This window comes from Lissotriton helveticus, chromosome 4_1, assembly GCF_964261635.1.
Source record: "Lissotriton helveticus chromosome 4_1, aLisHel1.1, whole genome shotgun sequence".
NCBI lineage: Eukaryota > Metazoa > Chordata > Amphibia > Caudata > Salamandridae > Lissotriton > Lissotriton helveticus.
Genome location: NC_136063.1, coordinates 1,120,707,738 through 1,120,722,614, shown reverse-complemented (window position 1 = coordinate 1,120,722,614; position 14,877 = coordinate 1,120,707,738).

Genomic DNA, 14,877 nt, shown 5'->3' with positions numbered 1-14,877 from the left:
ATGTCTTGACACTCATAGTTTGTATCATCGACAACAAAGGAGTTTCAAAACCTCAAGACCACTGTGGGAACATGTATATGGAGATCCGGCCACACCATTTATCGCTAACACTGGCATCTTTGAAAAGGTGCCAGCGTTTTCCATGAAAGTGGAAATGTAGTTTTGTGTGCACTTCCTTGTGAGACATCTATCATGCAGGCACATAAGTGTTATTTCCACAAATCATCAAATTACCACATTCAAAACATGAAGAACTTTTAACAAGTGTTGTGAGTGCCAAGGTACAATCATTTGTGTGTCAAAACTTGAATTATGTCAGTCGTCACATGGGCATCCGTTCCCTGATGACACAGTTGCCTGCACATAAAACCTACTGGCTGTCATGTGGAGTGACACACATGTCCCAACTCAGGACAATGCTTAAGCTAATGGGCCTGCAATTGTGATGGACAAAATCATTACTGCATTGTGGACACACCCTTATCCCCAGGCAAAATGTCGACACAGATGTCTGCACACAAAGACAAAACAGCGTTGCATCTGAACTACACACATATGACAAAAATGTATGAGCCTGAATCATGTATGGAACAAAATGACACAGGCTGCAAAGCCCAAACAGTGAGCACTGGCCACCATCACAGGGGCAGTACATGTTGAATCATTGTTCAGCCAATTCTCACCCACAGGTCAGACCTGGCAAGGCAAAATCAGGCGTGCCCATGGAGACCTCTCCCGCACATCACCCCCATACCTCAGTCAATGTGATTGATACAGCTCACAAAGTGACACCTCTGAATCGGGGTTACAAAAACTGCAGCAACAATTCCAAAAGTGACGCAACATCACCTCGTGGGGCTGGCAATACACATTTGTGACAATCAACCACCAACCAGTGTGAGTACGCACAAGCCAAATGTTGTATCCCTGTCCAGTGGACACATGTAGCAGACACAGGAAAAATACAAACTATGCCAGGGACCAATGCCACAGAGGCAGACCTATGCTGAACCCACATAGAATGGCACAGTGTTGGATGACACACATGAATATGAGGCCAGGGTGTCTCAGAGGACTGTAGTGGGCACACTGTTCTGTGGGCCCGGAATGAGCTGACTGTACCAAGAGCAACCGTCATGGCACTATGCATATCTCCCACTCATGTACATCATGTCTGAGGCCACAACATTGGTCATGCATGCTGCAAGGGTGTGCAGTTGAAACCTCACACTCCTATGTTGAGACTCATCATCAGTGCCAACAAATATGTAGCCCCAACACCGTGCACAGGTCATGGCACAGGCAAGGTCCCAACACAGGTCACAGACCACCCTCCCACATGATGTGGAAATCAATGTGCAGTTTGATTTTCTTACACCCTAGATGAACATGTGCAAATGTGACTATACACAGACCAGGGGACACATGTTAAGATGGGGAAGGGGTGAAAATGAGCACCAGGTGACTTTGGGGAACCAAAAAGGCACTGCACATATAACCTGTCTGAGCAGACACCCCAACTGTGGAAGTATAGCCAGGCTTCAGAGCACTTCAAAAAGCAGGTGACATACAACACAACAAACTGCCATGTACCTATCCCCTCCTTGCTGCTGTCTCTCCTGCAACAGCCCATCGAGGTCTGGGAAAACCACCGCCAGGACTCAGAGCATGTGGTGGTTCAGGCGACGGCGTCCACCATGCCGGCGCGGAGGTGACAACTTCAGCTGGTCCCGGGCGATACGCCGGGTCCAGCACCGGATGTCCTGCCACCTCTTTTGGATGTTCCTTAGGTGCCGGCTAGGGCCCCCCACCGACCTGACGGCCCTGATGATGTCACGCCATATTACCCCCTTCTCGTAGGCTGTTACCTGTCAGGATGACACAGTGAGACAACATCACTACACCTGCTCCATGTCCCAGAGACACACACTTGAACATCTTTGATAATGTGAACAGGGCATAGGAAGCTGACAGGAATTGCATCATTATCCATGTTATTTTGGCCTGTGTGCAAGCCCCAATGCACAATATGGCATTGAAAGCCAACAGATGGCATAACGGGTGCAACACAGTCACTGATCATAGCACACACTGGGCAGCACATGCAACTGCAGGGTATTGGACAGCACGTGCCAAGCAGTCACATATCCCACTCCACTGACGAACCCTCAGCAGACCAGACAGACACACCCTGGCACAGATCACTTGCCTGTCACTGACAACAGGGGGGACAACCCTCACTCCGCACATGTGCCACTTGCCTGTGGGGTGTCACAGGTGTCGTGCTAGCTTTGCAAGTCAGGCACACAGCACTGCTTACTTGTCACATCAGATGGGGAGAGCTGCTGCATACGCCATGCAGCTCTGGTGCAACACATCACATAGACACTCACTCACATGACAAGGCACATTAACACACATCAATGTCCATGAGGTTGTACACATCATTTGGACAATCTCACCACAGGTCCCCTCAAGTCATAAACATCTGTGAGTACAGTCACCTGTCACTCCGGGGAGACCACTGTTCCACCTCAGGACATTAGGAAATAAAGCCACAAAGGTTTGGCCCAGCTGAATGTGCCATTCACTATGCAGTGAATGTCACAGTAAGCACAATGCAAGTGAGGAATGAACACACATGAACTACATCATGCTCTGTATGAGAGACATCAGCATGTACACCCCCTGGGACTCACTCCAAACCACATTGCATGTCTGTCCCACCTGGACACAATGCCTGTTGTGACACTCACACAACAGGTGCACAGTCAAAGGTAGTGGAGTCAGCACTCAACTGCTCCTCTCGTCTCCCATACAGCTCCTGGTACTGTGGGAGGAGGCTATCCAGCAGGGCCTGGTTCTCATCCTCTGTGAATGCCTGGGCCCTCTCCACAGTACCTGCCATGGTAGCCAGAGGATGCAGAGACAGCAGCAGTGTGGTCCACTCCAATGTTGTGCAGGCAAGTGCCCTCTCAGGGGTTCATGCTGCCTTAATTCAGCACTGCTGAGGGGCATTCAGTTCGAGGAGTACAGAGTGATAGGTCAGATTCGTTCACATCGTACGTTCCCTCCAATCCCTTTAAACATACGGCTCTGACACGCATTCGCATCGTTTCAAATTTGAGCTTCATCTCAACAATCACTTTGCAACATTGTATTTTTTGGGCCAACTGACTTTTGCAGGACACATGTTGGACACATAGCAACTCAAAACTCTGTATCCATGACACCCAGGATGCATTCAGGGCCTACTACTCGTCCCTTATGTGTCCCCTATGTAATTTTGAGATCCACACACGTGTACGGTGCGTTTCATACGCTCGCGTATGTCACCATTACAATAGTGATACGAGGCACACACACGCCATGAATGTGGGGGTACGGTGCGTTTCACATGCTCACCTATGGCACCATTACAATAGTGATACAACGTGCACACCTGCCAGGAATGTAGGGGTATGGTGCGTTTCACATGCTCGCGTATGGCACCATTACAATAGTGATACGAGGCACTCACTCCAGGAATGTAGGGGTACGGTGTGTTTCACACGCTCGCGTTTGGCACCATTACAATAGTGATATGACGGGCACACATGCCAGGAATGTAGGGGTACGGTGCATTTCACACGCACGTGTATGGCACCATTACAAAAGTGATACGAGGCGCTCACACACCAGGAATGTAGGGGTACAGTGCGTTTCACACACTCGCGTAGGGTATCATTACAATAGTGATATGAGGCGCTCACACGCCAGGAATGTAGGGGTACAGTGCGTTTCACACGCTCGCGTAGGGCACCATTACAATAGTGATACGAGGCGCACACATGCCATGAATGTAGGTGTACGTGCATTTCACACGCTCGCGTATGGCACCATTACAATAGTGATACGTGGCGCTCATACGCCAGGAATGCAGGGGTACGAGTCACACAAGGATGTCTATCAGGTACTTGTCATTGCATACTTTCATGTGCAGGCCCTAGGTGTGGCAGCCAGTGATATAGCACAGGGCATCTAATCTTGTTGCACAATCAATGTGTGATGACCTATGGACACATGTCATGTGTGATGGGGCACTATGTGGCACACATCACTTTGACACTTGTCACATGTGTATCAGTAGTCCGATTTTGTCATGCACAGCAACACTGGGTTGGCACATTCATCACTATCGGCACCTGTCTCCTGATGCCAGGGACAGGGGCACTTTGTCAACTGACATGTCACGCTCAGCATGACCCTATGTGACTATGTCAGGTGTGTGTCATGTGTTATATTGAGCTTGCTGTTTGTGGTCCGTAAACTGCATCTGCTGTTGGTGCATCTAACATGGGTCTGTGTTGAGATGGGAATGGTTTCACATCTACGCACACCATGCCACATGTGGAATCCCACGGCTGTTGGGTCTGTGTGCATCAGACATCATATTTCCCCAGGCATACATGTCTGCGTCGTGTCAATGGCTGTGTTGTTTTGTTGTCACGTGTACCCCTTAATCACAATGTGTTTGATATGTACATTTGACATTCCATGTGACCTCTAAGTGTGTAGTAATGCCCTTGTTCTATCCTTAGATAAAGTAGCACTTTCATTACTGTGATCCCAACTAGGATACAGTGGCTGTTGTTTTCCTTTACAGGTATTACTGTTACAGTATAGGTCCAGAGGTATTCTGTGATTCATTGACAAGAAGTGTTGAATACTTATGATTGTTGACCTTTGTTTCAGATCTCCCTCCCTGCTGATCCCTTCCTTTCCTTCCCTCGCCTGATCCCCCTTTTGAGTCTGTTCTTTCTACTCAGACCAAGGGGGTATCGGGAGGTGGACCCCTTTGAGCATGGCACATTTCCGAGGATTCAAGGCCCTGACAGTCACAGGCCGTCATGTGCACATTGGATCACCAGCAGAACAGGTAGACTCATTACATGACTGTTAATTTCCGCAGAGCAATGGCACTGGCCATGGACATTGGCTCATGCAGCATGGCCTCAACACATACTTGATCCGTTTGTGTAGTAAATGTGTTCACCACAATACAATGTGCCTCATCTCTGTCACCGCAGATCTCTTGCCACTTTGCATGCGTCATCTATGGCTTAACTGTCAAAGATTGTGCACGTGAGTGTATGTGTACTTTGGCATCATGCATGCAGTTCTTCATGGCTAATGATCCCTATTGTGCATGATGTACTTGGTTGTGTTTATATTTGTGCAGGTTGCTACCCACAAAGGGCAGGCAACGCCTGCTGACCCTGTGTGTCCTGGGCGCAGGTTGGCCTTTTGGAGCCTGATCCTGTGCCCGTCATTTTTGGTGATTGTTCATCCATTTTCTGTGAGTGACCCATGAGTAACCAGACACTCCTTCCTTTCCATACACCTGTTACACTGTGCCTTTCTAACCTCCTTGTCTTTGTGTGCTAGTTTTTGCCTAGTTTCGCACCCTTTCTGACATCAGGTGTGCACGCATTCCTGCTGCTGCCTCCCCTGCAAAAGGTTCGGATGAGGAAATGAAGTGGAACAATCAAATTATAAACATATAATCAGACATGTTACTAAAAAAGAGAAAAAAGAAGAAGCCTATACATACAAAAGAAATGTATTGCTTAAAAAGTCATTGGGGAGAACAATAACGCTCAAAAAGGGGGACTGTTGGCAATGCACTAACAAACAATTCACATGCGGAACAGGTGTCTAACAAACAGACATTACATATAAAAAAGGAACAACAAACACAACAATGGTGTGTCCTACACAAATTGTGGCCACTAGAAGCGTCGACGGCGTTTCAACCGCAAGGTTACTGTGCGGTCATCATCAGGACTACAGTTTATTTGAGCGTTAAATTTCACTGCAAGAAATATTTTCAAAAGTATACTTTAGTACATACATTCAGGACGTAGGCTTCTTCAAAGGAAAAGACAAGGAAAGTAGATCACCCAGTGTCCAAAAGTAAAGTATGGGAAAAAGAAGGGAAGCTGACACCACACCAGCAGTGATACCATAAACCAAGAAAGTAATAATTAAAAATCACCTTGATACAAGGCAGGCCGATCCTAGCTAAGATGACTAGTTGCAGAAAAACGAGCTCTGCAAATAAACAATAAACATTAATATTGCGCCAAATCATTAAAGCGCAAAACCAAGGATGAGAAACATCCACATCCAGTAAGGACTTACTCCAAAAATTCACTTGCGAGAGCAGTCCAATGTTTCAATATCACTCATGCAGACCAAAATAACCCCTGTGGATATGCTCGGTCAATATATTCAGTAGGTGACTAGTAGATGGCCTGTAGCAAGTAATTCGCTGAAAAGGAAGGGAAAAGGTTAAAAAAAAACAGACAAATGCCTGCCATCAACATTTATTCATAAGTGGCCGATATGGACTTACTCAGGAAAAACAATTGCTAAAGCAATCCAATGTTGCAATTTCTCTCGGGCGGAGATAATTAACGCCTATGGGTCTGCTCGATAACTGTATTCTGGGCATTCTACCCGTTACCTGTGAGGAGCCAGACTCGCGCTGTGTGTTTTCCCTACCTCCCGGCATTTTCACCAACTGTTCGCGACACCCGCTGCGCGGGTGCCGCTCACCGCTTTGTTGCCCCATCCTCCCTGGTGTGAGCGGCTCCACAGTCCGTGGAGAGTAACGCGCTCCCAGGTTGAGGTTTGACATCATCAGACTGTGCGTGGAGCCTACCGGGGGACTGCGAGGTCCAGCAGCCTCAGCTGCACACAGCTGCTGCCTCTTCCCCCGGCGGCCATGCCCCCAGCCTCTGCAAATATCATCGCCTGGGTTTCCGGCTGATTTGGCGCTTTCTGGGCATTCTACCCGTTACCTGTGAGGAGCCAGACTCGCGCTGTGTGTTTTCCCTACCTCCCGGCATTTTCACCAACTGTTCGCGACACCCGCTGCGCGGGTGCCGCTCACCGCTTTGTTGCCCCATCCTCCCTGGTGTGAGCGGCTCCACAGTCCGTGGAGAGTAACGCGCTCCCAGGTTGAGGTTTGACATCATCAGACTGTGCGTGGAGCCTACCGGGGGACTGCGAGGTCCAGCAGCCTCAGCTGCACACAGCTGCTGCCTCTTCCCCCGGCGGCCACGCCCCCAGCCTCTGCAAATATCATCGCCTGGGTTTCCGGCTGATTTGGCGCTTTCTGGGCATTCTACCCGTTACCTGTGAGGAGCCAGACTCGCGCTGTGTGTTTTCCCTACCTCCCGGCATTTTCACCAACTGTTCGCGACACCCGCTGCGCGGGTGCCGCTCACCGCTTTGTTGCCCCATCCTCCCTGGTGTGAGCGGCTCCACAGTCCGTGGAGAGTAACGCGCTCCCAGGTTGAGGTTTGACATCATCAGACTGTGCGTGGAGCCTACCGGGGGACTGCGAGGTCCAGCAGCCTCAGCTGCACACAGCTGCTGCCTCTTCCCCCGGCGGCCACGCCCCCAGCCTCTGCAAATATCATCGCCTGGGTTTCCGGCTGATTTGGCGCTTTCTGGGCATTCTACCCGTTACCTGTGAGGAGCCAGACTCGCGCTGTGTGTTTTCCCTACCTCCCGGCATTTTCACCAACTGTTCGCGACACCCGCTGCGCGGGTGCCGCTCACCGCTTTGTTGCCCCATCCTCCCTGGTGTGAGCGGCTCCACAGTCCGTGGAGAGTAACGCGCTCCCAGGTTGAGGTTTGACATCATCAGACTGTGCGTGGAGCCTACCGGGGGACTGCGAGGTCCAGCAGCCTCAGCTGCACACAGCTGCTGCCTCTTCCCCCGGCGGCCACGCCCCCAGCCTCTGCAAATATCATCGCCTGGGTTTCCGGCTGATTTGGCGCTTTCTGGGCATTCTACCCGTTACCTGTGAGGAGCCAGACTCGCGCTGTGTGTTTTCCCTACCTCCCGGCATTTTCACCAACTGTTCGCGACACCCGCTGCGCGGGTGCCGCTCACCGCTTTGTTGCCCCATCCTCCCTGGTGTGAGCGGCTCCACAGTCCGTGGAGAGTAACGCGCTCCCAGGTTGAGGTTTGACATCATCAGACTGTGCGTGGAGCCTACCGGGGGACTGCGAGGTCCAGCAGCCTCAGCTGCACACAGCTGCTGCCTCTTCCCCCGGCGGCCACGCCCCCAGCCTCTGCAAATATCATCGCCTGGGTTTCCGGCTAATTTGGCGCTTTCTGGGCATTCTACCCGTTACCTGTGAGGAGCCAGACTCGCGCTGTGTGTTTTCCCTACCTCCCGGCATTTTCACCAACTGTTCGCGACACCCGCTGCGCGGGTGCCGCTCACCGCTTTGTTGCCCCATCCTCCCTGGTGTGAGCGGCTCCACAGTCCGTGGAGAGTAACGCGCTCCCAGGTTGAGGTTTGACATCATCAGACTGTGCGTGGAGCCTACCGGGGGACTGCGAGGTCCAGCAGCCTCAGCTGCACACAGCTGCTGCCTCTTCCCCCGGCGGCCACGCCCCCAACCTCTCCCTTCTTAGCTGGTCTCAGATCTACCGCGACGCGGGACGCGCGCGGGACGCAGCTCGGGGCGAAGACCCTGCAAAGAGCGGGCCGTTTAAGGCCGTTCAAGGACGGCAAAGGACGGCCCTGGCCCAGTACCCCTGTATCTTTGCCCTTGAGAATTATAACACCTAAGATGTCGACTATACGCAGCAGAACTCGAAGTTGTGCGAAAAAAGCTACGGCTGTAGCTCAGGTGACTGGACCTATTGATCTTTTTATTTCACGAGTCCATGAGACCATTGATCAAAGTATTGTTCTATTGGAAAAAAGAGTCTCTATGGACCTTGCAAACGCTAGGCGCTCATCTTTGGGCCCTTTGGCAAAGGTTAAATCACCTGTTCCGCAGACTATGAATAATTGCTCCTTACCTATAAGCATGCCTACTAGTAATGTTACGACTGTACCTAATACTGTCGATCTATCGGTTGCTCCATCAGACTCAGACCCGTCCTCCGAAGACCTGGAGGTCACACCAGACCTAGAAACTTGTCAGTCACCTGACAAAGCGGGGCTGAGTCTGAGCGGGTTTAGCGATACGGAAACAGTTCCCGTACCCATTGTTCCCCGGGGAAGGGCTCCTAACCCTCCTAAGGTTACATCGAAGGGCAAAAATAAAGTAAAAGCACCAGTCAGGAACCATAATTTAATTTCTCCTACCCCACAAACGACACCAGGCATCCCATGCTGGGTACAAAATATGGTAACAGATTTAAAACTAGACCTTGAAGCCACTTTAGCAGCACAAATTAAGCCTTTAATTTCTAAAGTGGACAGGCTTACTTCGTTAATACATTCTAAATGGCCACACAAAAAGCAGGGACAAGGGCATGTTCAGCTACTAGGTTCCACAGATTCAGCACCTGAATGTTTAACGAGCACTCAGCCTCCAAAAGATGAATTAAATAAGGGTCAAGTTACTGCAGCCCCTGGGAACCCAGTTATATCCCTTGAATCGCAAGCAGGGAACAACCTTGTCCAACTAACAACTGCACTGGTTTCTAAGGAGAAGGCTCCGGTTCAGGTGAATCAACACCCTGTTACTGATAACATTAACATCCCTTCTATTCAAGCTAAAGATGTTGCAGGAAAACCCAATCCTAAATCTGCATCCCTCCCTACAAATAAACCGGAAGGGTCCAAGCAAAAGCAGGCGCGCTTTAGGTCCATAAATCTACCACCAGAGGTTTCCCCTTTTGTCGTTGTGTTGACAGCTGTTCCTCCATTGAAGGAGGGAGTAAGAGAAACGTTTATTGAGCTTAGAAATAAATGTGCTCAATGGCTCCATCTACACAAACCCCTTCCTAATAACATGAACGGCGAAATTCTTACCGTGCGTAGGGGGGACTGGGTGGGCAGAAGCAAGAAAACAATAGTAGGGGACGTAATTACAGTTAACTTTAGGGATGTAGGGGCAGCAAGCTACATATGTAATGCACCCAATAGTGGTCCTGCGACCCAAATCAATCCACTTCCTTTGTCCTATTTTTTATCAAAGCCAGCACGACCCAACCCTCCATGTCCTACTTTTCAAAGTAATAGAGGACCTGGGTATTTTCCACAGCAAGCTGCCAAACCTTGGCTGCAACCTCCTCATCCACCTCCCTATCCACCTCCTTATTTTCCACCTTATGTTAATTTACAACAGCAATTACCAAATGCCATACCTTTTCCTATGCACCAAGTTAAAGCCTCCTGGCAACATCCATTTCATTTTCCGTCACCTTTACCCCAGCCTGTTTATCAATGGCAGCAACCTTTCCTGCCATCACAATTAGATAAACAACCGTGGCAACAACCATGGCAGGACCCGTCCCACTCCCAAGATCCTATGTCCTCTCAATTCGCCCATCCAAATAGATATGCTGTGTTAGATGAGGTAGATTGACTCAGCCCTCCAGAAGTACTGGTTTCAAATATTCCTACGCCCTTTCTTGACATGGGGTGTTCTCCCCCCCTTGTCACCCTACCAGCCGAACTCACTATATTGACTCCTCCACCGCCTCTTCAGCATACAGGTAATCGGGGCAGCCCCGACACATGCATAACTACTGCTAGTTACAGCATAAGCCCAGTCACTATCCCTCGGGAAGATAGTCCTGCCTTATTACCACCAGTAAATCAGCCGGAGTCGTCCATTGTTGGTGATTATGGCAAACCAGCAGGAATTTCTCTTATTTCCTGGAACATCGCTGGCCTTTCCGGCAAATTAGGTACCCCTTTTTGGACCAGCTTTTTAGGTGAGGGATTTGACCTAATCCTATTACAGGAAACTTGGTGTCCAGATCCTATCTATATCGAAGGGTATGCATCTTTTTGCCTTAGAGCAACCAAATCCAGCTCGGGCAGGGCTAAGGGGGGCCTTTTATTGCTTGTGTCCACTAAGCTGCGCGATTGTACGGTCAAATATAGTTCGACTGTGGGGACACACAGCCAAGTTATAAGGATGGAGTGTAGGAAGAACATTGATTTAGTTATTGTTAACTTTTATAACAATATCTTTGATGCTACTAGGGGGGATATTTTATTGCCTTTGGAAAAGGAAATTATTAAGGCCCTTAATATTTCGATGGGAAGGGCTGAGGTGGTTTGGGCCGGCGATTTTAATTTGCAGCCCTGCCACTTGTCCAATGGGAACATCTGTGGCTTTGATGCAGTATCAAATAGCCATTGGGGAGACTTGGGGGTGAGGGAGGATTCTCCTCACTTCCAACACTGCAGTTATGGTTCCACGCTAAATAACATGCTAGTCACGCTGGACATGACCCTGTTAAACTGCAACGTTGATAATCGGGCAATAACATGCCCTACATTTACGGGCAGAGATGCAGGTTCATTTATAGATCACATTTTGCTGTCTAGCAGTGGAAACTATACCGACTTGTACGTAAATAAAGAAAGCCTTAGCGACCACAATAGCATACGTGTTACCCTTTTGGGGCATGGTACCTCATTAGTTCCAGGTAGTAAATGTACAACTGACATAGTGCCTACTAGACCAAAGGGCCTAAGGATTAAATGGACTGGTCTAAATTCTAAAGTTAAGCAGAAGGAGGTCCTTATCCAATGCAAGAAACAAATTAGTTATTGCCTGGACGATGACTGTGATTCTGGCCGCTTAATAGATTACTTTGTATCTATGAATAGGACTATCGACGGTATTTTTACTAAGACCCCGTCAGCCAATAGTGGTCTTAAGCAGGGGTGGTTTGACAAGACCTGTATAGTTGCCCTCCGCGACTTAAAGAGGGCTCTTGGTATCAAACCACGTGTTAAGGCGGACATACAATACCTCAGGGCCAGTTATAAAACAGCTATCAATAAAAGGAAAAGGGTATTACAGACCGAAGCGTGGGATAAGTTGAGGGAGGCTGCTGAGACTAAGAATAGTAAACTCTATTGGGAAACAATCAATAGCCCGTTTCTCAATAAAGAAAATGTCCCAGAACTGACCTCATATGTGGCATGTAATGATTGGGTTAACCATTTTTCCAAAATATTTAATCCAGAAGGGTTAACCTCTGAATTACCACCATCAGATATAAATCAATGGTTGCCCCTTCCAATGGCTATAACACTGGAAGAATGCCATGAAGCAATCTCTTTAAGTAAAGGAGGCAAGGCTCCTGGTCCCGATGGGGTCCCGTTGGATTTATACAAAGATGAAACAGCTTTATGGGCCCCCATTTTGATGAGAATTTTTAACTGTGCGGCTGAAAGTGATTTTCCATCCACGTGGGGTCAATCGACTATCATTCCTTTACATAAGAAAGGTGACAAATCAGAGGCCTCTAATTATCGTCCAATTTCATTATTGGACGCCTCTGTAAAGGTGATGAGTAGGATTTTGCTGAAGAGGCTAGAAGACTGGGTTACTGATTTTAATATTTTAACTAGAGTCCAATATGGCTTTCGCAAAGGCCTGGGTACACTGGACCAATGCGTAAATCTGGACCTTTTAATTAGTAAATATACTGTGGCCAAAAGTGGCAACCTCTTTTTATGTTTTGCTGATTTGAGCAGCGCTTTTGATTTGGTTAACCATAATATTTTATGGGAGGTTCTGCTCGATGCAGGGGCCCCAAGGGAAATAGTTTACTTCTTAGCTAGACTGTACGAAAAACTTTCATGTAAAGTCCGCTACGGGACCCTTGGTGAATGTACCCCGTTTTTTAGAGTGTCTCGGGGTATACGCCAGGGTTGTGTTTTAGCCCCGCTCCTATTTTCCCTATTTATTAATGGTGTCGATCGAACCCTGATTGACATCCCAGCAGATGCCCCCCTGATTGGTGGTAAACCTGTTCCGCTGTTACTTTATGCGGATGACGCTGTTCTTCTATCTCGAACACAGATGGGCCTACAACGTCTAATTGATAATTTCATGCAGTTTATCCAAGCTAGGCGGCTTTGTGTAAATAAAGCAAAGACGTATGTAATGTCATGTGGCCAGGCAACCAAGCAGGTAAAGCATACTTTTTTCCTAGATAAGACAAAGTTGATCTCTGTTAAATCCTTTTGTTATCTGGGAATAACATACAATAACAGTGGGTCCTGGAACGCGGAATTTGATGCTGTAAAATTAAGGATGCTACGGTCTACTAGTAGCATATTTCGCTTTGCTTCTAAACTTGGCTCACGAAGTATTTTTGATATGATGAATATTTACAATGTATGTTGTGTTTCTTCTGCTTTGTATGGGGCAGGGGTGTGGGGACACTGTGAGGGTACTTCCCTGCAGAAGGAGGAAAACAAGTTCCTAAGGAGACTGCTATGTGTCCCCCCTTCTGCTTCCATCCAATTGATTCATAAAGAAGTTGGGATCGAGTACATCTCTGACTTAGCAGCAGTTCGGCCACTCTTATTGTGGCGTTCTATTTGGGCTAAGCCAGAGACTCGATTCACCCAGGATATTATCCTTGACTGTATAGGTTTGGATCACTCTTCACGTATATCCTGGTTAAGATACATCCATCGCTGGTATCTTCTTCTTTTTAACATTGATGTGCTCCGCGAGCCCGATAAGGTTGTCTCCATTTCAAAAAAAGAAGTTAAGACAACATTTTTAAATTTTCGTAAAGCTGAGCGAGATAAAGCCGTTGGCAACCTTGTTACCGTGAAATTCTACAAAGATTTAAATTTAGCTCCTGGACTCCAATCCTATCTTGTATATGTGACACGCCCCTCTCACCAGTATGTTTTAACACGGGTTAGATTGGGCATTGTTCATCACTTGGTTGCTTTTCCAAACACAAAAACCAGTTCAAACATGCCCTGTCCGTGTGATAGTACTTCTCGGCAGAGTAGTTGCCATTTTTTACTTTTTTGTAAATTTTTTCAGTCTTTTAGGACAAAGTACCTCAAACCAATTTTTATTAAATATAATATCTATACCACACAAACAGCATTGATATTTTTATCTTCACTAGAGAACGAGGAGATCTGTTTCTTCTTGGCCACTTTTATCTTAAAATGTACAGCTGCCAGGAAAAGTATTGTATTATAATAATGTTTACCTACCTGTCTGTACTTATGTTATACAGCTGCCAGGAATTGTTTATGATATTACCGTTTACACTCCTGTCTGTATATATATGTTCTTAAATTTTGTAAACTTTATATCAATTTCTGTAACTAAGGTTTGATTATATATGTAGAGGGCCACAGTACTGAATGTTTTTTAATAATTTTAATGTACAGTTCCCAGGAAATGCCTTGTGAGTAAGTCCTTCTGATCCCCAGATTGTCCATATAAGGATGCTTTGTATCCTATAATAATAGGTTGACCTAAAGTGGCATGATTATTTATCACTTTCTGCACTTTAGCCTTCTTTTCCCTTTTAGGAGAGATCATATGGTGATTTTAATATTTCAATTATGTATTTTGCTTGTATGATTTGTATGTACAAATCGAATAAAAGCTTTTTGAATTGAATTGAACTGTATTCAGCAGGTGACAAATGGTGTAAGAGTTAGCTCAATAAATCGTCTAAAAAGGACAAAGAAAAAAAGAAAAAGTTTCTGACATTTCCATAGCATGAGGATTTGGTCATTTAAAGCCAATGTAGATCTCCAGGGGGATCATATGGCAGCACACAATATAGGTTGCCTACAGATAGCTAAAATCTAACTAACTCTCGTAAATTCTGACAGACAGTTTGCATGTTTATACCATACAGTCTACACATCAAACAATGCTGACAGCGTAAAGCAGTCGATAGGCTGCAGACAGTCAGTAAGTACGTGTTGAGCCTTTCAATAACTAAGTATGCACCCTCAATGGGAAAGCAAAGCAACTAGCCGAAATGATAAGATTTCAGAGCAGAAGGCATACAGTCACCTTACCGTAGCCTGCTCAGGTCCACACTATTGTTAATAA